The following is a 27717-nucleotide window of genomic DNA, read 5'->3' on the forward strand; positions in this document are numbered from 1 at the left end:
AGTAAATGAAGTAACATTTTCCAAAGAACCGATCTCTAAATATAACAAACTAAAAAGTTAAGTTACTTGTTACTGCAAAATCTGATTACTGTAACTCATTGCATAGTATCATGTTATCCCCAACAATGATTGCCACACAGTGTAAATTACAGTTTAGAGGCTAGTAGAGGCTACAAATCTCCTCAGCAGTGCTTCTGTATGTTTATAGCAATCGAACTGATGTCTCAAAATGAATGTAATAATCACTGACTGAAGTTAAAATGCTACACGAGTGTCTTTAAAGAGATGCCTACTTGAAGATTGTTCTGTGGCAGAGAGATCTTGGCTCTGCAGAGGATGAAAGCAGTACCTACAGACAGAAAAAAGGTTTTCTGATGACCTCCCTTGACCCACATTAAAACCGAAGATAAAACAGAGCAGTTTATCAAGGCAGAAGTGTGTGAGGATCTGAATAGTGAGCCTTCCACACTCCAATGGTGCACAGTGCCCTTTCAGCAAACAAAGGTGCGCCAAGAAGTGCCTGTAACTGCGTATAGATGGAAAAAAAAAACAAAACAAATTAAAGAAACATTACCTATAGACTTGTGGCATTCACAATTAACCGCAGATAGCTGTCAGCACACCTCTGCACCTCTGTTTAACCTGGTTTGGACATAAATGGCAATTATCATCATGGACTCGAAAATCAGACACATTCTCTCTGTCGTCTTACATTGACGGCATCCTCTACTAGACAAAGCAGTCATTATATCATAATTCACACCCATTATACGCTGCTACACACTGTGAACCATAACAGCTGACTTGATCCCTCCAGCAGGTTTGATATATCAGCTGATATGTGTTATACTTATCCAAACATTCCACAGCGATAATATGTAAAGCTAAAATCGGCTATGTGCTCATGCTAGAATGAGCACATAATGAAAGTACATAATGCCATCTCATCTCTCATGTATATTGTTATAGGGAAATACATGTATGTCAATTAAAATGTAATTGTCGTCAACTAGTGAAATGGTAGTTGACTAACGTCACTTTGTCCGATCAAGAGGTTTAAGGCCAGGGCCTGTAAAACCAATGACAGGACATTTTAACAAAAGCTGCAGTATTGTAGCCTTCAGGATGTGTCAGCACCACCGTGCAGTCAGCATTTTGAAATCCCAAGGCATTTTTCAGCCATAGCAAAATTTGTTTTACAACAGTGCTGTAAAAAAATATGTGAAATATGTTAATAACCACCCCACTGTTTCATCATACTTTCCATTAAAACACAGAGTGCAGCTGCAGTCAGAGGTGGTGCGAGGCAGGTTATGATAAAATTGCTGCTAATTGGTAGACTGCTTGTCATATTCCAGCTTTCCTTAGCCATCTCTCTGAGCTCACACATGAAATTTCTTCTGTCCCTCCACCATTGTTCATAGTATGCCAAACATGATGTCCTCGCATAGCAGATCACCACATGAAGCTTCATACGTACACCACAGGTTTTCTCTGTACAGTAGATATTGTGATTAAATTTTGGAACTCCCTGTTCACCTTTTAGTAAGGAAATGTATTATGTGAAGACAAGTGGGTTGACATAGAAACATTTCCAACTCAAATTTTTAATAGACTTAGTGAGCTTGAGTATAGCCTGTTACGTTTAACCTCTTTAGCTCCACTGCTGCCATGGTTGGGTTTGTTTGCTGTGTGGCTGAGCCTTTGGGGCAATTTTACAGTCAGTACAGTACAGCCTTGATTTTCAAATTGAATTCATATTGGCTGCTTCCAAATAATTCATTTTTCATAGTTGACGTTAAATTTGCCAGAGGTTTGGCTTTCTTGGAAATCGATTTATTACCATTTGGTTCTTTTTGATCAACTTATTTATACTACAAAACATATTCATGTTGGTTGCAGAACTGTTGCTTGCTCATCTCTTATGTGTTTTCTTGTAGTGCAGAGCTCCCAGTGCTTCCCCCCTGTCAGGAGAGAGATAAAATAGGTCAGGCATCGCATGTTGCGATCAAAGTTTTGTCACTGTCCTGCTGAGACTTTGTATCTAAGGAACTGAGAAAAAGAAAAATCAAAACAACTGCCGCTGCCACTACAAACCATGCATTTTTAACATTTCATTGTGTGTTTTTTTCCCATGGTTTGCCTTTGCGACGGGGTCATGAAACATTTGTGAAAACAATTTCAGCTGTCATTTGCAGTGCAGTAACAAAATTGCAGATTAGACTTCTCCAAAGCATGCCAGCGTTGAGCTAAGCCTTTCTATTTCAAATGATTCACCAGTGACTCACCCCCAAGCCCAGTAGGCCTGGAGATAGAGCTGCACCACAGGGCCTATGGCGTGAGTCAGACTCACAACCAATATGCCTCTCTCTGAGTGAAAACATTCATTACAGAGGTCAACAAAAGCCAATAGCATTTTCTAAAGCCTGGAGCAGAGCAGTCTGGAAAGATTTTACTTAATCCCAAGCAGAAAATAGGTTTGAATTACATATATAATTTAGGAAATGCCCTCTTCTCTTTGTGCTCCCCCACCCACACACACTCTCTTTCCTGCTGTCTTAAATGGGTGCTCTTAACAGATGTTACAAGATGAAGATCCTGTTCTAGGTATTCTCGCTGACCTCAGGCAATTGTTTATGTATGTGAGTGTGAGTGTGTGTATATGTGTGTGTGTGTGTAGGAGAGAGAGAGAGAGAGAAAGATAATATAAATGTTCGTGCAGTCCAATTATACCCTCTGAGTAAACCCAGAAAAGTCGTTGGATACTTCTGTGCACGTTAGAACCAGAAAGGTCAAGTTCAGGGTTTACACTGAGGTTAAATGCTATTTGTGGTGAGGTGTATCATAAAATTGCATTTCATTTATTTAAAAAAAAAATGTATGGTCATTCTGTGCAAATTTTCTTGTAATTAAATTTAAAACATATGTCTTAATTATGAATAGTTTATTTGTAAATATGTTTACTTTTCTATTTGCCAATAATGTTTTACTAATTTTATGGTAAATTTGTTGATAATTTTCAGTTTATTTGTTTGTTTTTTTTTCCTGTTGCATGATGCAGTTGCAGCCAGGCCCAATCTGTCAGACAGATGGCCTCACATTTGACTCTACAATACTTTGGTAAACCGAGGAGTTCATGGTCGACTCAATGACTGCAGAGTATCCAGGTCCTGTGGCTGCAAAACAAGTCTAAATCACCGTGCTTGGCGCCTGGTATGGGGTGTTTGTTCTGATGCGCTGTGTTTGGTTTTCGCCAAAAGTGGCGCTGTGCATTCTGACCAAACATCTCCTTTTTGCTCCGGTCTGTCCAAAGGACATTGTTCCAGGCTTGTGGTTTGTTCAGACGCAACTTTGCAAACTGAAGCTGTGCTGCTGTGTTCTTTTTAGAGAGAAGAGGCTTTCTCCTGGCAACCTTTCCAAACAAGTCATACTTGTTCAGTCTTTTTTCTAATTCTACTGTCATGCACTTTAACATTTAACATGCTAACTGAGGCCGGTGGAGTCCTAGATGTAGCTCTTGGATTTTTTGCAGTTTCTCTGCGCATTGCACAGTCTGACCTTGGGGTCAATTTGCTGGGACTTCCACTCCTATGAAGATTGGAAACTGTCTTCAGTGTTTTCCACTTGTGAATACTCTCTCTCACAGTAGAATGATGGATTTCAAATGGTTTGTATATGGCCTTATAACCCTACCCAGATTGATGGGCAGCAACAATTACTTCTGTAAGATCACTGCTGATGTCTCTCCTCCTTGGCATTGTGTTAACACACACCTGAATGCTCCAGATCAGCAAACCAGCCAAAACTTCTGCTTTTACAGAGAGGGTTACTCTTGCTGATAATTCATTAATCAAGTGCATTTGATCAGCAACACCTGGCTGCTAATCACTTTCTTAATTCCTATGGAAGGGTGTACATAGGTTTTCACACATGACATCTGCATTTTCTCTGGATTTTTGTTTAAGAAATAATGATATAGTGGAATCTGTTGTGTGTTGTTTTATACCTGAGACTAGATTTACTTAATTTTAGGACCTGTTAAGGAGCAGATCATGTTTTTCATTATGTGCTGATGTGTAACACCACTGAACTGTACTTTCTTTTTCTCATGACTGTAATTTGCTCATTGCCTTTCCCCCCCATTTCCCCCAGAAATCAAGTGAACTGGCTGAGGCTTCAAAGGGTTTAAAAGCTCCTTTACAGGCTGGGACAGTTCTTCGAAATCTCATGAAACCTCATAAAGCACCATACAAACTAAAAACAAGCATGACAGCCAAGACAAAACCAAAAGGGCTAAAAACAAAGCTATAACTTTACAGCTTGGAGATGTGAGGCTTTCACCCGACAGCAGTGACATTCATGTGCGTGTATACTGTAAGTGTGATCTCATTGGTTACAAAGGAAAGTTTCCTGACCTTTGACCTATTGAGGAGGCGGGCTAGGGAGCCTGAGGCTACAGCTGATGAGTCAGAGGTGAAAAAGACATCTTGACTGGGAAGACTGACCCTGTTGGGCAGAAACTGGTACATATTCCTCTTCTGATGTTGCCTCTGATGTAAAATGGAGTGTGTGTGTGTGTGTGTGTGTGTGTGTGTGTGTGTGTGTGTGTAATTCAGATGCCTGATTATGGAAATGGTGTGCTCCTTTGACAGAAAGGGTTCAGCATCCTGTGGTATTCATACATACGCAGGGCAGCTGCGGTCACGCATATCAGTGGTCTTTGATATTCATGAAGTCTGAAGTCGGCCTCAGACAAGAGCCAATCAGCTGTCAGGATGGTGCTCCGTCTTGGCTGTCAATAATGGCTTGTTGACTTCAAGGCTATTGTGTGCCAGGGGCTTTCCAGCGGCTCAGTGGTGCACGGGGATGCGGCGCTTTGAGCCTCTAATGCAAGTCTCGCTTTCCCTCTACTGTCAGCTTGCATCGCTCCTGTCTGATGCAAGAGCCAGTTGTCATCGAATAATTCACACTTTATACCCCACCTACAGTGAAACCAGAGGGAAAACATGGTAGAGAGCGCTCCAAGGGTTTTCAATATTTTGTTTTTACGCATAGCGAAACGAGTGATGCTCCTTCAGCTTGAACCAGTCAAGAGGGTAACAGCAGCTGCAGGCCCCCGATGTGAGCCCTGCAAATGCCTGAAGTCGATCTTGAAGCTTCGTGTAGCACGTGGGAAAACAAAAAGCACCAGAGAATCTCATTACACAGTGGAGGAACAGAGACTAAAGGCCAGCTAGGCTGTGTGGCAGATAAAAAAAACATAAAAATTAGCTTCAATCCTGCAGTGTTGGGATATTGAACACTCATTTGATAGACACTGACACTTGAGCATTTAGCTGATGCCGATAATGAGGGCAGGGGGTGAGAGAATTACACCACAAATAGAAAATATTCCTGTTGCTCTAGAGCAGGGGTTCCCAAACTCTCTCATGGTAGGACCCACATGATAATTTGTGAAATGAAATAAAGTTGTTAAGCTTCCAAATAATGCGCTTATATCCATCATTTGGGTGAAATACAGTCATTCTTCGGTATTTGAAGAGTTTATTTGCAAAAACAGCTATATCCAGCTGTGCATGTTTCTCTTTTTTTCAGATAACATCGATCCAAAAAAAAAAAAAAAAAAATCATAATAGCAGGGAAATGCATAGGTACTATTGGTTTGGATTCAGAGATAATGTGAAACTTAATAGACAGCAGTAAGTTCATTTTTCTTCAGGAATGGCATTTATCTGTTTTTGCAGAAAATGTAGAACATTCTTGCATTCCATGTGAGCAAATTAATACATTCATTATTATTCTTTGCCGGCTATTACATGTCAAATTTCAGCTGAACTGGATCAGCATCAAAATATTTTGCTTTAAACTTAAAAATGATGTATTTCGGGCTACAAAACTCTAATATACGATTCCTGATATTCTCTATGTGGTGTCTTTTTGTTTTTGAAGTATGATCCTTATGGTTTTTCGACAGTGCTGCTCTTAATTTTTAAACACGTGTCCATGTTGTTAGGCAGACAAGAAGGCTACTCACTTCGGCATGGCATTGCAGTCAAAGCAGCTTTACTGCGGTCTGACAGACGCAGACATTGTGCCACCTGTCCTACACGGCATGATTGAGAAGTTGCTGCGTGCCTCCACATCTGTACATGGGGACCCACGTTTTGATAATCGCTGCCCTAGAATATTTATATATAATACATGATAAAGAGTCACGTGCATATATCAAGCAGAGCCAGGTGAGGTTTCTTTTTAAAGCCACACAAGAGCAAAATCAGGTGAGAAGTTGAGGTGGAAGGTAAGTGGATGTGGCTGGGTGAAAACAAGGCAACAGTAAACATGTCATCACCCACCAGTGATGCAGCCCCCCTCTGGGCCAATCAGTGACAAATATGTAATCCTGTTTTGACCTATAATTGTAGCACCCCCTCTTGAGACATTCAGAGTCATTGTGCTAAATCACAATGAAACCCAAAATGGCTTTTTCCAATATGTTTCACTATTTCACTATCCCAGTTTTCCATGTAAAGAAGTACACCTATTACCAATGAATGCCTAAAGGCAAAACATTCTTATTTTCTTTGGGTTTTTATAAAAAAAAAAAATAAAAAAAAAAAAATCTCATTACTTTTTTTTTTTTTTTTTTACTCCCAGGACAGATGAAAGAACAAACAGATGGAAGCTGATCCATAGTTGTTTTTTGCCTTTTGTGGTTTGTGGTTAGGTTTGTTCTATTTGGCACAAAATTGACTACAAAAGATTATCCAGTTTATTGTTCAACATGGCAGGCAAAGCACAGACACATGTATGTACATACACAGTGAAATGAATTGACAGGGTAAACATTTTGTCTTTGCACGTATTTTCCCAACCATGCCTTATATTTTTTAGACCATTTAAAAAAAAAATCTTCTTCTCTTTGCAGTTAGCTATGCTTGCAAACATATTGGGCTGTGTCCACTGTCAACACATTATAACATGACAAGACGTGATAATTTTGTAATCCTAAAGGATGAAGACAGATGCTTGCCGATTAATTGTACTGAAATGTGTTTTTTCTTCCCCAAACTAGAAAGGATAAAACATGCGGACATTTCCAGCAACATCTCTCACTCATCATCCGTATAAACTTTGTGCCTCTGAAAAATCAGCCTTTAATGACTGGAAATAAACCGGCTCACTCTCCAATTGAGGATTATGCATAATGCAGCGCTTTGAACAATTTGGTCCCTGGATCATGAAACACCTTCTGCAGTCGGTGAACAGCTGTCAGTTAGAGTTAAAAAAAAAAAAAAAAAAAAAGTAAGAAAGAAAAAAAACAAGGAAATAAAAAAAATACAAGGACTCAGTGGGATACAGACAAAATATTCATTTGGTGCATTTTTACTTGCCTCTAGATTAATTTTACCTTCTGGGTCGACCATTAATGTTTAATGTTCTGCAGAACAGCAGGTGCAAATTGCTCTTTGGCAGTAACATTCAGCAAAATCAAGTCACTTCTGATTCGCCTTTTGTTCTCCCAAACTGCACGGTGTGGTCAGTCAATATTCTTGACAAAATACACAAATAAACAGTAGTGACAAAGTGAAATGGTGAACCAGCCACTGGATGAATGAAAGGAAGAGCCACTGGGCGAGTGAAATGGTTAATTATTATCTCAATGAAAAATGCATCCTTTATTATTGAATAAAGAATATGTATGAGTGAGCCCATGAGTGAGCGCAGCTTCCTGTGCATTTTCTGCCAGTGCACAGCTACAACGTCTGACTACATTTGAACACGATGGAATTACAGCTTCTGCTGCAGAATGAAAGCCGTGGGATGAATGGAGAAATTAATGTTGCATACATAACATCAGAAATGATTGCGTGTGACGTCAGGCTCTGTTCAAAACAGTTAGCGTGCAGCAACAAGTAAATGGTTATGTTGGTTATTGCAGAAGAAGAAGAAGAAGAAGAAGAAGAGACTAAAATCATAACTACATGAAAAAAAGCTGCAGTATGAAAATTGAAGAGGGGCAATTATCAGGAAGTCATTACGTGGTTATTCCATGAGACGACAGTTCTGGCTTTTAAGTTTGCTTTTGAGCACGGTCTTAACAAATTGTATGCATTCAGACTCAGAAAAGACTAATTGATTTTTTTTTTTTTTTTTTAGGAATAAGTTGCAATTTCTTTGCAAAACCTATCTGAATCACCTCTAGACTTCAAACATCCTTCTTTTTCACCCATCGTCCCCTGTTGTGACTCAAGTGGATTTGACAGGTCAAGTCAATACAGGATCGTACTGTATCTTTCAGCCAGATTTATTTGGTCAATCAGTTTGACTGCAATGGCTTCAAATGCCTTCTTGTGGCTTGTACACTCAGTTCAAGCTTTAGAAGGAATGGAAAAATTATAAGTCAGACTTTGTAATATATTCAATACAGTTTAATACAGATTTACAGCACATCATCCCTCAACATAACCCCTTGAACTCTGACTTTCCCTTTCAATAGTTTCAAAGTTAGATAAAACATTTTTTTCCACATTAGATGACAATATCACATACATGTTCTGGTTTACTGAAGCTACATCACACTTATATGAGTAAAACATTCAAACCCATGCCAGCATTGTTTTACAACTGCAGCATCATGTCAAATAGAAAATGTCTAGATGTCATTTTATACACATTTCTTGGTGATTCAGCAGCACATATTAGGTATCTTTGGAAACTTTTGGATCTGCACTAGAAATTAAAACAAAGTTCTGTGGAACTGATCAAAGCTCAACCATGCAAACCTGGCCAGAAATGGTAGAAAAATGAAAGTACACAGCTTGTACTTGCCCCTGGCCAAATTGGGGCACTAAGTGAATTTTGTTATGAGGCCCCTCTGGTGCACGCTCCTGCCCACCCACACAGTGTACAACAGGTACAAAATCAGTACATAACAAAATGCCCTTTAACCTAATAGTCTATTAATGAGAACAAAGAGCATCTGAAATTAAAAACAAACAAACTAGGTCATCAATTAATAATAACAAAAATTCAACAATTCAAAAACTTCAATCTGAAATAGAAAAAAAAAAAAAAAGCAGCCATGCCCTTGTTTCTTTCAGCAAAAGTAACTTTAACCAGAAATGAATCAATAAATCTAAAATAGATCTCTGTCACAAAATAGGTTATCAATTAACAAACATAAATAAACATACAGCATACCGTATTTCACCAATTAATCGCCCGGCCGCAAATAGCCGCCTGGTTCTTATAAACGCCTGGGGTCTGCACCCATTTTGCGTATTAAACGCCCACCTGAATAACCGCCGGGGCAGTTAGCCGCACAATAACTGTGCGGCACTTCCATTTTCTGTCAAAATAAGAGAGCTAGCTAACATTAGAAAAAAGGGTGTACCGTAATCTTAAATCGACCGACTGTAAATATGTTTGACAGTAACTGTCATCACAATAATGGCCTGGTGCAGGTCTGTGCAAAAATAAATAAAGGCCTGCAGCGAATAGCCGCCTGGTTCTTTTAAACGCCTGGGGTCCAAGTTGATTTTGCGTATTAAACGCGATTAATTGGGGAAATACGGTAAATAAATTGATTCTGATTCAAATAGTCTCTTCATTGCCATCTCCTCACCTGCACTGGTGCCTGGCTCTAAGCAGTGATTGGTTAGATGTTGATTGTCAGTCATTACAGCGATGCGTGCGGTAGATGACAGACCTCAGCTGAACTGACTTGGCGTGTGCGGGCCTCTACAAGCGATAGCTTCGGGGCCCCCAGCGTAACATGAGGCCCTATGCACAGCACGTGATCTACGTAAAGGGAGGGACGGTCCTGACAGCAGATGTACAGACCCTCTCCTGCATTTGCCTATAAATATGCGCAGTGTCTTTTGTTTTAATGCATGCACACAAATACTCTCACTTAGAGTTTGTAGATCTGACACCTCTTATTAACTGCAGTGTCTTTGGAAAACACAAGAGAAAATGAGCTACAGGCCAACCATCGATCATTTTAAATCACCAACTGTTTAAACACAACATCTCTGACACTCTTTCCCTGTGGGATTAAGGTGATTCTTGGATGTACTTTGTTTTTGAACAGGCTGAGGGAGACAGTAAATTCTGCTCTGACTGATACACTGGCCTCCAGCACTGTTTGTGTGTATATAAGTGTGTGTAGGAGAGACGGAGCAAGAGTGAGAGAGAGAGACAATGTGTGAGCGTTCAGGTTAGAGAGCTGACCTCATTTCACTGAGGACACAGGCTGAATGGTGTCAAACGATTGGTTGCCCCCCCTTGGGCGAGTTCACAGTAAGCAGGTTCACAAAGTGTGGCTTTTTGTCACACGGTGCGTGTGAAGCTTCGGCGTGGTTGTATACAGCTGCAGAAGTCAGACTGCTTGCTGCTTGCCGCCCGCTGGCTCGCCGTTCTCTGCCTTGGGCTCCTGCCGCTGGTTAGTCCACTGCAGGGGGAAAGCGGAGAGATTTAAGCTTCTCTCTGCTTGTCCGTGTACCATAGCTGCCCCATCTGTAGTCTCAGGCTGAACTGCAGGGGCACTGGGAGCAGCAGGAGAGCCCAGAGACGGGGTGTCAAGGCCCAGCGGGGCCCGTCACCCTTGGACCCATCTAAAGGTTTAAATTAAAGGTCTTAGGTATGGCATGATGTAACACTTGCATGCGGTGAGAATTTGATTTTGTAGTTTTGGTGAGCAAGGAGCAAGTAAAATACCTGTAAATCGATATCTGTAGGCATATCTATCTCCTGACTTAGAGGGCTGATAGTTTATGACACTGGCTAAATAATATCCTGTCAGTCAAGAAGTGATGCTCTGTCCCCAGAAATTCAGCCAGCTTTGGAAGTTTTGGTGAGACGAGTGTCCCTGCTGCAAGAAAAACTTCTGAATAAGAAGCAAAGTGGATGCGAATCCAATTGATCTGTCCAAACATGTAAAATGGTATATCTATTTCACAGCAATTTTGGTTGTCTTTTTTTCTTTATACCCTTTGCAGTCTTTAAACAAAGCCAAGGCAAAGCAAAGCAAAGCAACTTTGTTTATATAGCACTGAAAGAAAATTGTCAAGGGTCAATTGTTAAGTGAGGGGCAGACTCAAAAGGATCACATTGTCCACAGGTGGACATTTATTTACAAGTGCGAGCAGGGAATGTGCAAAACAAGAAAAATAGGAGGAAAAATCTATTGACATATTGACTGGCATCTGCTGTGACCCTCCTCCTTGGCTTCCCCAAGACAACTTAATATATACGAACATATACCTCAATATCCTGCTACAAGGATGAACACCCTTTATATCTGAGACCCAGAAAAATAACAAACACAGAATCATTTTTTACAGGAACTCAAATTTCTTACTGTACTTGAATATATCACCACATGGACTATACTCTGCCATTAATAAAACACAGATGAAATGCATATTAATAACATCAGAAACTTTGCCTTGAGACATAGTAGCACCCTCAAGAGCATCCTTGATGTCATCAAATGCATATCAGGTCAGGAATTGCGGGGGGGAACCCTCCCACACAATAATCGTCACAATAATGACGTCCTGTGTGTATGCACTGGTGCAACCCAACACCCGGCACCGGCCCGGTCGGTCAGTTTTCCAATAGAAAAAAATATCCTGCTGATTCTGCTGAGCGCAGCTGAACTGTCAGTACTGATGGACCAAATGCAACCATTGCAAGCCTCTGAGCTGCAGGTAGGCTATAAAGCAGCTGTTTAGTGAATAAGACATTTGCATTTTCCTACAGAATGAGTTTTAAGAAAGAGTTTCAGCGTGTAGTTTGAGCACAGAATGGAAGAAGGCAAAAAATGAGAACCTAATGCTCCTAATTCACTCATCAGATTATTTTCTGCATCTATTTGCTGCATCCATGCCATTGTAATAATGTGAAACTATTCATCCACAAGAGACTATTTCTTAAATGCAGCATATCAGGTAAGGGGTGTGAAGGCTTTCAGACACATCATCATCATCATCATCATTAGAACGTTAACACAGCACTTTTTTGAAATCCTGTTGAGCTTCACAACAAAGTGGAATGGAAACAAAAGAAAAAAGTAGATATTGGATGATTTGATGTATTTCTTTAAGAGCACTTCAATTTTTTGTACATAACATAACAACAACATAATTTGGCTTACAGATATGAAATGCGTCATTGATGGCACATTAAAATGAGGCTCAAGTGAGCAAGGATGTCTTATTTTATTTAATGCTTATTGCCTTGACTTTAAAAAATGTATTCGGTCCTTCCAAATGGAAATGATGTACCTGCTTATTTGCATAGAGTAGTGCTTTTCAGCGGGGCGGTACCGCCCCCCTAGGGGGCGTTGCAAGGAATCAGGGGTTGCTTGAAGTAATATTTTTGAAAAGGGGGCATTCAGGTCTTCTTTGGGGGCATTTGTGTGTGTTTGTTTTTAATGTCAGTTTAGTCCAACATTCCAATGCACAATTTTGCAATTCTACCCACACACTTGCTTTTAGCACTATCATGTGAAGATTGCTTTTGCCCGAGGTCTTCCCTGCTAAAGACAAGCCTTTTTTTCTGAATCGCTCGCTCCCAGCTTTTCACTGTTTTCTGTTTTCACTGTTTTCAGTTTGACTGATTATCATTATTTGACTGAGGGCCTGCATATTGTCCATCATCTCATAATAAGCATGTTCCACACTCAGTCAAACCTTCAGCAGTCCCTCCAGGACCAGCACCAGCTCCACACTGCTGACACTCTGAGCCCAGTTCCTACGTGTCAGCTATATGGCCAGCTTGGCAGAACCAGATAAAAAGTTCACCAATGTGCACACAGCCTTCTTCTCAGAAAAGTATTTTGGACCAAAAATAAACAACCCAAAATAGAAATTCTCCTAGAGACCTTGAAACCACCTTTTTAAAAGCTCAAATGCTGCTGACAGGCTAAGACACGTGAAAAAACACTCCTCCGCCCAGGAGCAGGCTGCGCTCTGTGTCTGTTCATACTGTAGCTACTGCCCCGTATACAATCCACCACTGGGGGCAGGGGCGCCGTATATGGGGGAAAAGTTAGGACAATTCTAAGGGGCCCTTGCCTGACCGGGGCCCCAAAAAATAGGTAAAAACTAATATAAAATGATTAAACCATCAACTAGTAAATACATATATATTTTTTTTTTCATGGGGCCCAAAATTCCTGGCGGCGCCCCTGACTGGGGGTCAGCTGTCCATTTTTTGAGCAGGCAGTTTGTACAGGGACTGCCAACTGCCTTTCGGGGGAAACGTATGGACCAAAAACTCAGTCCACCTTGACTCCTTCCTGCCGGCTAGACAGGCATGAAGCACGTTCAGAACTTTCATGCACACTTGGTCGACTGCTGTTTTCCACATAGCCTGAAACGTGTCCAGGCGATGGGACAGCAAGTGACCATCTCCTTCCTGCTGCTCCATCAGAGCTGGGGCACTGGACAGAGATAGGAAACTGGACTCACACTCCTCACTCCATTGATCACACAATGTATGGTTTCCTGCAAATGCTCTCAGGGACTGTGGCAGGGCAGCACAAACCTCCTTCACCACTCTATTGATCAGTCTGATAGAGGTGATGTTACTTCTCTCTCTCAGGGTATTTACAGATGTTATCATCGCCTTCATCAGATGACCCAGCTTGGTACAGTCAGCCCCTCTGAGGCTGGCTTGAAGGCTGACAGACTGCAGTGTTTGAGTCCCTATGAAGATTTTAAAAGATGAAGGCTCCTCAAACAACCACATGCCCAGAGTCTCATTTACAGCACTTACAATCTTAAACATCTGCCATGCCTGCAGTACAGAGCTGAAACAAAGCTGTTTATCATAGCCTAAACACTCAGAACTCCTCAGGAGCAATCAGGCTGTGTCAAACCAGCTTGTGCCACAATTGTACAGCAACCTTTGCACAGTCTGGAGTCTTCACCCATGAATATTGTCTATATTGTGGATTTTTAACCCTCCATGTGTCTACCAAATTCAGGTGTGTGATGACACTGGCTCACCACCTGTCTTGTCTACAGTAAAATCTAAAGTAAAATTGAAATCCCAAACAGTGATAATTTGATCCTGATGCTAACTCATTATGGTGAAAAAAGCTACTCTCTCTGTTCTTTGATTTGGGGCATATATGTAGGGTTGGGTACCGAGAACCGGTTCCTATTTGGAACCGGTTCCTAACGTCCGGTTCTGGAACCGTTAAGGAGATTTTTGAATTTCGATTCTTTTTTCGGTTCCGAGTGCCCGCACTAGTTTGTTTTCGGGGTGTGTATTACTCCGCTCGGCGTCCTCCGCACCTCCGCTAGCAAGAACATCACTTGTCCGAACATGGACCGCAAAAAACACCCGAAAGTCTGGCTTCATTTTAATTTGAAAGAGGACGGAGTAACACAGTGCAACATCTGCGAAAAAACAATTTCTGCCAATGGAGGATGCACGACAAACATGACAAAACACCTTCGCCTGCATGGTGTAACACTAATCGAGTATACTGTGTTTAACTCGTTGCGTCGCTCTCCTGCTCCCATTGCTTCCTCCACTTCGGACAGTCAACCTTCATCATCAGCCAGCAACTCCTCGTTGCAAACAGAATCAGGTACATGGAAATTATGGTTGTCTTATTCTTGTCTTATTATGTGGTGAAAAGGCTGCATCCCCTTTCAGAAGTAGACTTGGCGTGGCGACTTTTTTCACGAACATGTCCTTTCGACAACGATCCTGTGGATGAAGGTGCAGTGTTACTGCGCAGAGAATTAAATATTCGTCGGGAGATGGTTACAAGACGCCCATAGATGTTTTACCTGTTTGAACAATGTTTTTATATTTCATCTTAAGCTGCTGCCAAGTGCGTTTCTCCCCCGCGGGATTGTACCTAAATGAAATAAATTAATAGGCTACCATTCAAGCAGTTTTCCCCCTGTAATATTATTGTGATTGCAACGGACTCCATTTAAACTTACGTATTGACCCGAGCAGGAATGTTCTCTCCCAGGCCGTCTCCCTCTCCTTTGCCGCTGCAGCGGTGTTGCATTTTTTATTATTATTATTATTTTGAACATGTTCAAACTACCTGTATGAATGCATTAAGATTTCCAATTCAACTGGGTGAAAAACGCAGCCCGAACGCATCCCCGTTGCCATGGTGACTCGTCAAATCAGGGCTACATTGACGCTGTCTTTTTACAGCTGTGGGTCACGCGCTTACCTCCAGGTGAAACTACTCCGAGTTGATCAAACTGACTCAAATCAGCTGTTCTGGAACCCAAAACTCAGAGTTTCCTGTCTCAGAGTAGATCCACTCAGAGTTCAGGGTAAGACTTGGAGTTTGTTGAACCTGCTTCATGAAACGGACCCCTGGTAGCTACTTGTTATCTACACAGTAACAGTTCAGATTTAACTGCTGACAGATTTGTTTTTGGCAAAGTGCTCATTTCATTTGAAAACATCACTATATATGGACACATGTTAAAGTGTTTTTGTGTATTTGTTGCACATTGCTCTTACGCTCTGTTCAAAAAATTTACTAGAGATATCTTATGTCTTAAGAAAATGGCAAATACTTGACATCAATATGTGCACTTTTATATTGTGTAATTAGACCGATTTATGTAATGTTTTACCAGTGTTTACACCTGCAAATGTACATTGTGTAGCTTTTTCAAATGAAAAAATTCTCCTGATAAATAGGCTGTGACCTGTTGACCTCCATCTCAAAGAATCGGAATCGAGAATCGTTTAGAACAGGAATCGATAGTGAGAATCAGAATCGGACTCGGAATCGTTAAAATCCAAACGATACCCAACCCTACATATATGTTAACAAAACTGAACACAGAGCTCTCTGTTTCTGTCCCTCAACTACCTCAGCAGAAGATAAAACAGTTGCATTTGCAGTTGCTCTAAACAAGACAGCTACCCCTGCACTAAGGTTAGTGCTATGGCAAAGGGCATATGAACCCTCCCACCATAATCCCCAGTCTATCTTATCTGCTGGATGAGTATGTGTCTCTTGTAAAAGTAACACATCAGTCATTTTTTGAGTAGAGACCTCAGAGATTAATGCCCTTTTGTGCCTATCTCTCCCTCCATTAATATTCAAGGACCCTATTTTGAGGCTCCTCATCGAGAGATCAGAGAGGAGAAACAGAATAGATGAAACAAGCAGAAGCCAGTAAAAAGAGGAAAACACGATGTGATATATGATCATAATACTTCTTAGACTTTGAAAGTTTTACCCTTTTTTTCTAAATCTCAGAGCTGTGATGTGCTTATTGACATAGAATCACCTTTTCTAATTTTTTTTTCAGTACGTTAGCAGATCTAATGAACTTATCAGTGTCACTAAAGTGATCACTCTGTTTAACAGACTTTCCGGACATTTCCCCTAGGAAGTCTGTAATTTCCTCTAAAGAAGAGAGATCTGTGTGTCTGTTAGGCATTTCCCCAACAGATGCTGCATCCAACTCAGAGCCACCCTCCACGTCTTCTTCTTCTTCACCTGATACCTGGCTACAGAGCAAACCCAGCCCTTCATTCATGTTCACAGTTTGATCTCTGCCTGCAGAACCTGCTGCTTCCTCAACATTTTCTGGTGACTGGTCATTACCTGCTGACTGATAGCTACTCTGGTTCTCTTCATCCAGAGAAACATGTTACTTCTCAGACTGACTCTGCTCCTCCCTATCCAAATCAGTGTTCTCAGAAAGTTTACTAGTGGCACTGGTTGCTGCATCTATGCCGTCATCTGCCGCCACATTCCTGACCGCAGAGCCACCACCTGCCACCCCTCTGTGCGAGTTGAGCTGCTCCCTGCCACATCAGTGGAGTGAGCCTCCAGCTGTTTATGCGGACATGCAAAGTATTTGTGTCCCAAATTTCACTCCTGAAACATTTGAACTATTCTGAGCTCGCGTACACCATATAAGAGCCATCACCATACTCTGAAAGACACCTCCAGTGTTTGTCTAGGCGAGTCCTGCACAAATATGCTCCTGAGAAACACACCACTCCCTCTCAGATGATGAGCGTGGGGCTTCTTTTTCAAAAACACAACCACTGCTTTATTCACTCCCTCTCAGATGATGAGCGTGGGGCTTCTTTTTCAAAAACACAACCACTGCTTTATTCATTCTTGAAGCATAACACCACTGTTCAGCGGGACCATCCCTACCCTCTGCCAGATAGTCAGAGGTGGCATCTTGGTGGACACCACCCCTCCTTAAAATCACCTGATCATGCACATTGGACAGATGAAGAAAACAGAGGAAAAGACAAAAAAAAAAAAAGGAACAAAAAGCAATTCAAAATCTGCACCACTTGTGCCTCCATCAACCACCCTCACAGTCACATACCCAGCCTCCCAACATGAGAGAGAGAGAGAGAGAGAGAGAGAGAGAGAGAGAGAGAGAGAGAAATAGGTGGTAGAGTGTATGACCTCATCAAATCTATGCACATGCACAACCAGTATGCTGTGAAAATAAACAGCCAAATTACAGAATATTTTACTCAAGAACTCAGAGTGAAGCAGGATGCTGTTTAAGCCCTACATTATTGAACCTGTATATAAATGAACTTAGTCCAGCAACTCTGGGCCCCATGCTTGTACAGAGATACACAGACACCTGCTCTATGCAGATGACCTCATTCTTTTGTTCCCAAAAAGACCTGAACATCCTGGAACAATTCTGCCATAACTGGGCATTAGAGGTCCTATACTTACCTTGGTCTAACCAAATCTGCATCAGGAAATGTATGTATGCATTAAAAACTAAATTATTCAATATTAATATTACAATTAGAGTCTGGACAAAATTGTCATTTTACCATGAGCTCTATATGAAAGTGAAATCAGCATTAGAATTTAACTCATGGCGTAAGCACCCAATAGAAGCCCTTTATACTGAATTCTGTCAAAAAATACTCAGAGCCGTGCAGAACTGGGGTGCTTTCCAACACTACTAAATATTCAGTAACATGTATTAACACTCTGGACACACCTAAAACCTAAAGTCCAACAGATACACTCCAGTTCAAAGCACTACAAACCCAAGAACTGAACCCCTCAATCAGCTGATGAGGAAGCTAACCACACAGACTCCCATCAGCACTGATCCAAAAAAAAAAAAAGCAAAAAGAATTAAATTATGAACCAATCAAAAGATTTGTATTTAAAACACTGGACAAATGAAACAAAAAGCCAAAGTAGACTAAATAAATTATTTACCCATGAACAGAGAATATCAGATGGCTGAATATGTTCACGCTGTCAGAGACAGGAAGCAGAGACTGATCCTGACCAAATCCAGGCTCAGTGACCACAAACTGGCCATAGAAACACAAGGGCACAAACATGCTGTTGTTGTCACAGAATTAAAGCAGAAACGAAACTGATATGGCAATTATTATTATTTATTATTTTTATTCATGGCAATTATGACTTTTAGAAGGACCTGTATTATGAAATGATATTGGATAACAGTATAACAGTATCTGATATCTTGATGTTACACTGTAAATATGATGTGTGTTACTGTAAAGGGCTATTTGTGTTTGTTGCTATAATATCTCACTTTGTCTTGCTGGATGGCAATGAATGTCATGTATCCAAACACAAAGCTTTCAATACAGGCTGTAATGTTATTGTACTACACTCACAGACCAAAAAGAATAAAAAGGAAAAATACAAACAAAATTAATTTGGAGTGCATCCACCTTTTTACATGTTTAGAAATTCTGGTGGCAATGCAAGGACTTGACACCCCAGAAAAGCACAGGTTGAGCGTCACATGGACGGATGCATGGTTTCAGGAGATTCAGTGAAGTTACACTCTTGATGTGTCAACATCACCACCTCAGTGCCTTGCCCAGTGCTGATTGCTGCATTGACCACTGACTTGCCTGAGCCAAAACCTGCTTTCCTTGTTGATACCAGTCTCAAAGCAGGCACAACGACCCACTGGGTACCTTCAAGTTGAGAGGTCGCTCATGAAGGAATCCTGTTGCCTAGTAACTGGTGATCCTGTGCAGGCGAGTCTTTGAAATGACTGTCTCTACTGTATATGGCCATGTCATGGAGCACACTGTCACATGCAGTCAAGCACAAAAGTCTGCACAGCCGTTCATTTTTTTACTGGGGTTATTTTATTCTGGAACAAAATGACTTCACATTTCTTTAAATATCTATAAAAGTCAAAAGTCACGATGATGTGGCTGCACAGGGGCAGCAGGTATTCCTACTAGCAGGTCAAATATACCCACTATGCCAAAAAAAGGTTTTTCCACTACAGTGTTTTTAATCAGAGTGTTGCTGTTTTTAATCAAAAAGTAAAATAGACCCTGTTTTGTGCCCTAAAAGAATAACCCTTTGTGCCATAAAGCAATACTTCAGATTTCCCACCAAATCTGACCTGGTGCCACTCAAAGCTGCAGTGCAGTGGTCAGGAGAAGCTGTTCATCCTCCCACCTATGGCCTTGTTTCTTTACAGAACTATTACTAATGTCTCAAAATAACTGTGGTAATGATTTCATGGTGTTAAAATGCTACACACAGCGCCTTTTAACGGTATTGAACACTTTTTAATTCCTGACAGAGGCTTTACAGGAGCAGAAGTGAACCGAGAGCTAAATGATAAAAGTAGCGGCCCCGGCTCATTAAAACCAGCAGTGCTCCTGTCATGTCGACACACACCATCAAATAATCCTGCAGACCATATCTGATCCTGACCGGTGTTTTGAGGAAAAATTGCCTGCAGTATACTCTCTCCCAGTTAGCCCGTTATTCCTCACTGAACTTTTTTCGGGGGGGTTCTGTCGTCGTCTTCTTCTTCTGATGTCGTCCTACAGTGGTGCAGCAGACGTTCAATAAAACATCAGACTTCGAGGATCGCCGGATACGAACAGAGATTTATTGGTCCACATGGCCAGCTGATGGAGGGAGGCAGAGATAGGGAGACTTCTGAATGTCAATTGACAGGAACACACACACACACACACACACACACACACACAAACACACACACACACACACACTGTCTCACCCTCTCAAGCACACTGTCTCACTGTTGCACATTTCTCTCATAAACACGAATATATGGTACACACCATTCTTGCTTTCCCATCTCTCTCACTCAGTTCTTATCACTAACACATACACGCATGCAGGCACGCACGCACGCATCCACGCACGCACAGACACAGACACAGACACACACAAACAGATTGATCCTGTATTTCAGGGAGTGAAAGGTGCTTGCGTTAACATTCTAATCTTCATTCAAACGCCAGCAGCAATTTACTTGAATGTCACCAGCAACATTTTTCTGGCCTGGGGCAACCACACACACACACACACACATGCACACACACGCAAACACACACACACACACACACACACACACACACACGCATGCACACACTCACACACACACTCACACACACACACACACATGCACACATCCACACTGCATCACCCACTGAATAAAATGCTCAGTACAATGTTTATGTGTGCTACTGTGTATCTGTATGCCAAAAGTGAATAAAATACTCATTCTATTTTGTCCATCCGTGTGTGTGTGTGTGTGTGTTTGTGTGTGTATGAGTGTGTGCGTGCCCTTTGCAGTAATCCATTCCCTAGTGCAGAGTATTTTTAATTAGTTGGGAGAGCCTGAAGAGACAGGGAGGGTCTCTGGGTGTTCGTCAATTTACTGCACAGACAACACCATTCAACAAAACATCACACACACACACACACACACACACTCTTACACTGACACACAGACATAACAGCACACACACACCCTCAGTGACTGATGTTCTGCTCTGACGCAAACCCACACAGGCAGCTTACAGTAATGCACGAGCAAAAGTGCATGGCTGTTGAGGGGTGTGTGTGTCTTTATTTGTATGTGTGTATGTGTATGTGTGTGCGTGTGTGTGTGTGTGTGCGCGCACACACACACACATTGCATACTCACAAACCTTTAAGCACATATGCAAATGTGCACATAGTACATACACAAATGTAGAAACACATTTACACACAAAACCTACTCATTTAACATGTAAGTATAAAAGCTGTCAACGATTTACACACACACACACACACACACACACACACACACTGAATACTAATGAAAGCTGCAGTTTTGTCCTAAAATGAGTCCAATTTCTCAACAATGACATCATCACATCAATTAGCAGTGAGCACTTATGTTGGTTTGCACTTATTTGAGCAGGTGTTTGCTTCTGCTTGTGTGTGTGTGTGTGTGTGTGTGTGTGTGTGTGTGTGTGTGTGTGTGTGTGTGTGTGTGTGTCATGCAGTGGTCTGTATGGGTCTATGATTATCTGTGCATTGAGTCAATGACATAATAAAACATCCCCTTGTTTGCCATTTGGGAGCTGGAGACGTCCTCTCTCTTTATTAAGGGCTTTGGAACCATCGCTGGTGGGAGAATAATCCATTTGGCCTGCTCTCCATTATCATACCTACAAGGAAACATAAAACTACGGTTTTAATGAGAATAGTTTTGCACCTCTTGGCTCCCCTGAATATTATTTTTGCCTTGATGCAAGTAAACCAAACATTTTTTTTTTTTTTTCATAATGGAGAGATTTGTTATGTTCCGTCTTCACTAAGTGTTGTTCCCTTGAATGTGAACACATTTGTACACAGGCAGCTGAACACTCCTGACCAGCCTTACTGGGAAAAGAGTGATTGCTTTATTTATTTAATTAGAGAAAAGTGTGAAACTGTGGATAGAGGAGAGGAAGAAATACACTGCTAAATACATCGGTAAGTATGATCTCACAAGTCAGTTTTATATTTTAATATTGAAACCAGACAAAATCAGTGCATAGCATGCTTTACCAGATAGTCCACCTTTCCCTTGGATAGAACTACTGATGGATGGATTTCAATTGATGACTGAAACCTGGGCAGATGTGCAGTGGAAAGGTTTTCTGAGAGCATTTCAGGATCTAAACTATGGGGACAGGAAGGATATGCCCCTAGTTTTAGGTAAGAAACTGATGCTGCACTTATTGAATTCAGATTTGACTCCTGGTTGCTGAGAATGACTTAAGCATTAAATCATTGTGCAAACTTGGATGTCTAATAACATCTGATAACATACAAACTGCCAGTGACTGGCACCTCATTAGGGAAGTCAGGCAGATGCGCCCCCACCCCCACTTTTCAATCCATTTAAAAAGTCAAAAGTGTATGAAATAGAAATAATATTCATTCCAGTATAATTTAATTCAGTCAAATCTAGTTAAATTATTTTTAAAGTAAGTCCAGTAAAGTTGTCTGGAGTAACCTACTGCAAATATAAATATTTTAAATGTTGCATGTTGTTAAGATGCATATTAAATATTTATCTTTTCTTATCTTTCATTCATTCAGCATATTAATGAAATATTATTAAAGTATTGCCAAATAAGCTGATTGACTTTATTATGCACTTGTCAATAAATCTGACTCAAAAAAAAGAAAAAAGAAATGCTATTTTGAAAATGTAAACAATGTGTAGTCCCAGTGTATAAAAATATATGTAAAACTGCTAAATTTTGGGGTGGGGGCGTCCAGACCCCCTGCTCTATCTAGATTTTGTCCCCTCGAGTGGGTCAGGAGGCTGTTATTATCTACTCCTATGGTCAATCTGTCTTAACCAATCAAAAAATAGCTTTTGCCACTTTCGCTAGCTTTGCTTTCAGTAGCTTCTTGGTTAAGGTGAGCAAAAAGTCTTTTTTAAGGTTAGGAAAGAGTTTGTCATGATGCTTAAGTTTAGGAAAAAGCAATGGCTAAGCTTAGGGAAAGGTGAATTTACTGTTTAGTTACTACCAAATCGATGCTAATGTGAGTGGATGTTTACCATTCTATGCCAACTTTCAATAACTTGCAGGGAAATGAATCGATCACTAGAGAAATCCATGTGATGGTCTCTCTTTGTTCACATGGTGAAATAGATTTTGGTTTGCTTTGTTCCTGCAGTACAACCTGAAGCCCAGTTTCTATGTTCTGGTCGCCATACTGGTTGGTTCGCTGAACTGTGGCATTTTGCGCTTGCAAGTCAATAGCCTGTAGTCAGCCAATCAGAAATAATATACAACACCAGCCTGAAGTCAGCCAATCAGAAGTAATGTAGCATTGGTGTCAAGCTTGTAGTCAGCCAGTCAGAAGTAATGTAACACCGATGTCAAGTATGTGGCCAACAGTTCCCTATAGATGTATCCTCGCCTTGACAGCCACTTGAAATTCAGTTCCCACTTTCTGAAGTCTTAAAGTTTAACTTCAGAGCTGTAGTCCTTAACAGAGATCTCTTTCTGTTTTCTTGTGTGTGTGTATGTGTGTGTGTGTGTGTGTGTGTGTGTGTGTGTGTGTGTGTGTGCGTGTGCATGCGTGCGTGTGTGTGCTCGTGGCCCCATGCTGTGGGTTCCAGTCCTTTTATTTCAGAGGCCATTAGAGAAACGGTGACCACTATAAACCACCACACACCCTGCTTTCACCCCAGGAAAGACTCTCTCACACACACACACACACACACACACACACATATAGGAGCTATATGTAACACATTTGTTTCCTGTTGCTGAAGTAAGGCTTGCTGGTTATCCTCTGTGCTGTGACTGTGAGGTGATCAGTTTATGCAGCGGGCTGACATTTAAGCAAAACCAGAACTAGATTAATTTCAGAGCACCAGCAATGAATTCACAAGAAACAGGCAGGAGACCTCCATGGTGAAGCATGTGGTGATATGATAGGACCTTACTGCAAGACATGAATTTAGGCCTTGTTCAGGCTGCAGGCAAATAAAATTTGTCTCTCAGATCAGATGTTTTAGATGGTCTACTGTACTGTTATTTGCAAGTGATCAGATTGGATTGGTGTCTCCAGACATCACCAACCTATCTGCATCGGTTGCTGTGGTAACAATGTAGGCGTCAGTGACTACGTATGCTGATGACGTGGATTTCCAGCGTGGAGGAAGAGACAGAGAGGTCAGTAGACCTCTCTGTCTCTTCTTCTAAAAACAACCACCAGGTGTTTTTAAGTCATCATGAAACACTTTCAGTTTAATACTGATGCCTCTATATGACCTACATAAGCAAGCAAGATCAGCGAGAAGATTGGCTATTTCTATAAGGTTATTCCAAATGCCTGTCACCGGGTCAGTGTCCCTCCTGAATCAGACAAAACGATTTACAGCACGCCAGACCGGAAGAGTCCATGTATACTTGCAGACTACATATGACCATGTTGAGACACAAGGGGCTGACATCAGACTCTGAGGCTCTGTATTACATCTATATCTATATCTATATATATTTATCTATCTATCTATCTATCTGTCTATCTATATGTATATGTATATAGATATAGATATAGATATAGATATATACATACACTACTCACAAAGTGAGTAGTGTATGGTGGTGGATATACCACAACAAAAAATGTCAGTGTCAATAACTTGTCATGTGCCCTTGAGCATCAATTACAGCTTGACATCGACGTCTCATGCTGTTTTAACTAACTTTTTGTAACTTTAACTAACTAACTAACTTTCTAACTTTTTGTGAGCAGTGTATGTATATATATACATAGATATATATGTATGTTTGAAGTTTGAAGAGGTTTGAAGTTTGAAGTTTATTTCGGCCAAAAATAGCAACAGGAATACAGAGTCCATACTAGCACATTAAGTGAAATTTGACTAATGACTATCAAATAAAATAAATATACATACTTTATAAATAACAAATGAAAGGCTGAAACAGGAATAGGCGGAAGCCAAAGGCTTATTTTAGCCTATCCTTTATCCTATCAAAATAGACTAAATACACACATAATGGCAATATATATACACTACTCATAAAAAGTTAGGGATATTTGGCTTTGGGGTGAAATTTATGGAAAATGTAAAATGTTCACGCTACAGTGATATTATATCATGAAAGTAGGGCATTTAAGTAGAAGCATACACTGGTGATTTCCTCATCTCAAACAATTTCTTGAAACAAAAGCCAACAACAGTGGTGGATATACCACAACAAAAAAATGTCAGTGTCAATAACTTGTCATGTGCCCTTGAGTATCAATTACAGCTTGACCACGACGTCTCATGCTGTTCACAAGTCGAGTTATTGTCTGCTGAGGCATGGCATCCCACTCTTCTTGAAGGGCGGCCCTCAGGACATTGAGGTTCTGGGGTACAGAGCTCCGAGCCTCTACACGGCGACTCAGCTGATCCCATAGGTTTTCTATGGGATTCAGGTCTGAAGAAAGTGCAGGCCACTCCATTTGAGGTACCCCAGTCTCCAGCAGCCATTCCCTAATGATACGACCTCGATGAGCTGGAGCATCAAACACCTGATGTGAATTTTGCCGTTAAACTCCTTGTTAGAGAACAGCAACTTGTGCAAAAAGTACTGAAACACTGAACAGTTGGACATGTGCATTCAAAAGTTTACAGAAGGTCACATTAAGTTCACCTGTAAAGGTTATAATGCATTTTAGGTTCATCCTGAAATTTCACCCGAAAGCCGAATATCCCTAACTTTTTGTGAGTAGTGTATATATATATATATAGAGAGAGAGAGAGAGAGAGAAAGAAACAGAGAGAGAGAGAGAGAGATAGATAGATACAGTATGTATAGATATACATATAGATAGATAGATAAAACCTAATTTAACGATAATGTAGTTAGTAAACCTGTGGGTTAACCTCATGTTAACTTACAGGTATACAGACAGGTATTGGTCCAAGCTCCACAGCTCCCCAGCGGCCCGTGGTAACTGTCAGATCCTGTTTCACACTTAAGCAGGCTCCTCTGTTCACACGTCATCCATGTATCTGCAGTATTTTGTTTGCATTAACCTGTGTGCTGTCTTGCTATCTTGCCAGCTGGCTATATCTGGCAAACTAGCAAAAACCATCAAAGCAACATTGGTCTATTGTTAAGATGGGATATGGGATTGTCTTTTATTCATAGATAGAAAAGATCAAATGTTCTTGTTGTTTGTCTCTTTTTGTCTGTTTTTTATAAATGAATTGAGTAACTCTTTCTAGGACTAACTTTTACTGAAGTGGATTTTTACATCAGTAATTTTACTTCTACTCAGGTACAAATCTCAATCGTACCTCTACTTGTGTAACTGAGCATAATTCTGTGAAGGGCTCTCCCTGAGAAAGATATTTTGGTATTTTTCCCCCATTCTGGCTCAGTGTTTCTGACCTCTCTCTCGGTCTGTGTTACAAGGTCACAGTAACTATTTGAACCTGTGGTCAAGGGGCACTAACTGCTCTGAAACAGACCAGTCCACTCCATTTCTTCTACTGAAAGACACATTTGTCTTTTCTCTCTCTGTCCAGTGCTCTCCCTACTACACTGGCAGGGTTGGGAGGGGTTGTTTTGGTATACTGAATATAAAACACCTGTTACTGTATTCTGTTTCTCACCAAGCCTGAACACTGGGCTGTGTGTGTTTCTGTGTTCTGGCATGAGTTTAGGGTGCAGTCAGCAATGTGAGACTCCCTGCTCTAAAAAAAGTTAGAAATAACAGAACTAATACTGTGAATCTGCAGTTTATTGGACTGCTCATTACATTATTTTACCCCTCTAAATTGACCTTTGCCTTCTATCTATCTATCTATCTATCTATCTATCTATCTATCTACACTATATTACCAAAAGTATTCGCTCACCCATTCAAATGATCAGAATCAGGTGTCCTAATCACTTGGCCTGGCCACAGGTGTATAAAATCAAGCACTCAGGCATGCAGACTGTGAAACAAGACATTTGTGAAAGAATGGGCCGCTCTCAGGAGCTCAGTGAATTCAAGCGTGGAACTGTCATAGGATGCCACCTGTGCAACAAATCCAGTCGTGAAATTTCCTCGCTCCTAAATATTCCATTGTCAACTGTCAGCTCTATTATAACAAAATGGAAGCGTTTGGGAACAACAGCAACTCAGCCACGAAGTGGTAGGCCACGTAAAGTGACGGAGAGGGGTCAGCGGATGCTGAAGCGCATAGTGCAAAGAGGTCGCCGACTTTCTGCACAGTCAATTGCTACAGAGCTACAAACTTCATGTGACCTTCAGATTAGCCCAAGTACAGTACGCAGAGAGCTTCATGGAATGGGTTTCCATGGCCGAGCAGCTGCAGCCAAGCCACACATCACCAAGTGCAATGCAAAGCGTCGGATGCAATGGTGTAAAGCACGCCGCCACTGGCCTCTAGAGCAGTGGAGACGCGTTCTCTGGAGTGATGAATCACGCTTTTCCATCTGGCAATCTGATGGACGAGTCTGGGTTTGGAGGTTGCCAGGAGAACGGTACATTCCAGACTGCATTGTGCCGACTGTGAAATTTGGTGGAGGAGGAATTATGGTGTGGGGTTGTTTTTCAGGAGCTGGGCTTGGCCCCTTAGTTCCAGTGAAAGGAACTTTGAATGCTTCAGGATACCAAAACATTTTGGACAATTCCATGCTCCCAACCTTGTGGGAACAGTTTGGAGCGGGCCCCTTCCTCTTCCAACATGACTGTGCACCAGTGCACAAAGCAAGGTCCATAAAGACATGGATGACAGAGTCTGGTGTGGATGAACTTGACTGGCCTGCACAGAGTCCTGACCTGAACCCGATAGAACACCTTTGGGATGAATTAGAGCGGAGACTGAGAGCCAGGCCTTCTCGACCAAC

The 27717-nt window shown here is 41.2% G+C and overlaps 1 protein-coding gene and 1 long non-coding RNA gene across 4 annotated transcripts in view; one reads left to right on the top strand and one right to left on the bottom strand.

The window, feature by feature from the left end:
• Positions 1-24240, bottom strand: part of LOC115366174 (uncharacterized) — a 95410-nt gene extending 71170 nt beyond the window's left edge. The window contains exon 1 of the long non-coding RNA XR_003928819.1: positions 24092-24240. This is a non-coding gene — a long non-coding RNA (uncharacterized LOC115366174). The remainder of the gene's footprint in view (positions 1-24091) is intronic.
• The window catches only part of il1rapl2 (interleukin 1 receptor accessory protein-like 2), a 583827-nt gene that overhangs the window by 58544 nt on the left and 497566 nt on the right, over positions 1-27717 (top strand). The gene's annotated exons all lie outside the window — the stretch shown is intronic.

The sequence above is a fragment of the Myripristis murdjan genome, chromosome 10 (assembly GCF_902150065.1).
Source record: "Myripristis murdjan chromosome 10, fMyrMur1.1, whole genome shotgun sequence".
Taxonomy (NCBI): Eukaryota; Metazoa; Chordata; class Actinopteri; order Holocentriformes; family Holocentridae; genus Myripristis; species Myripristis murdjan.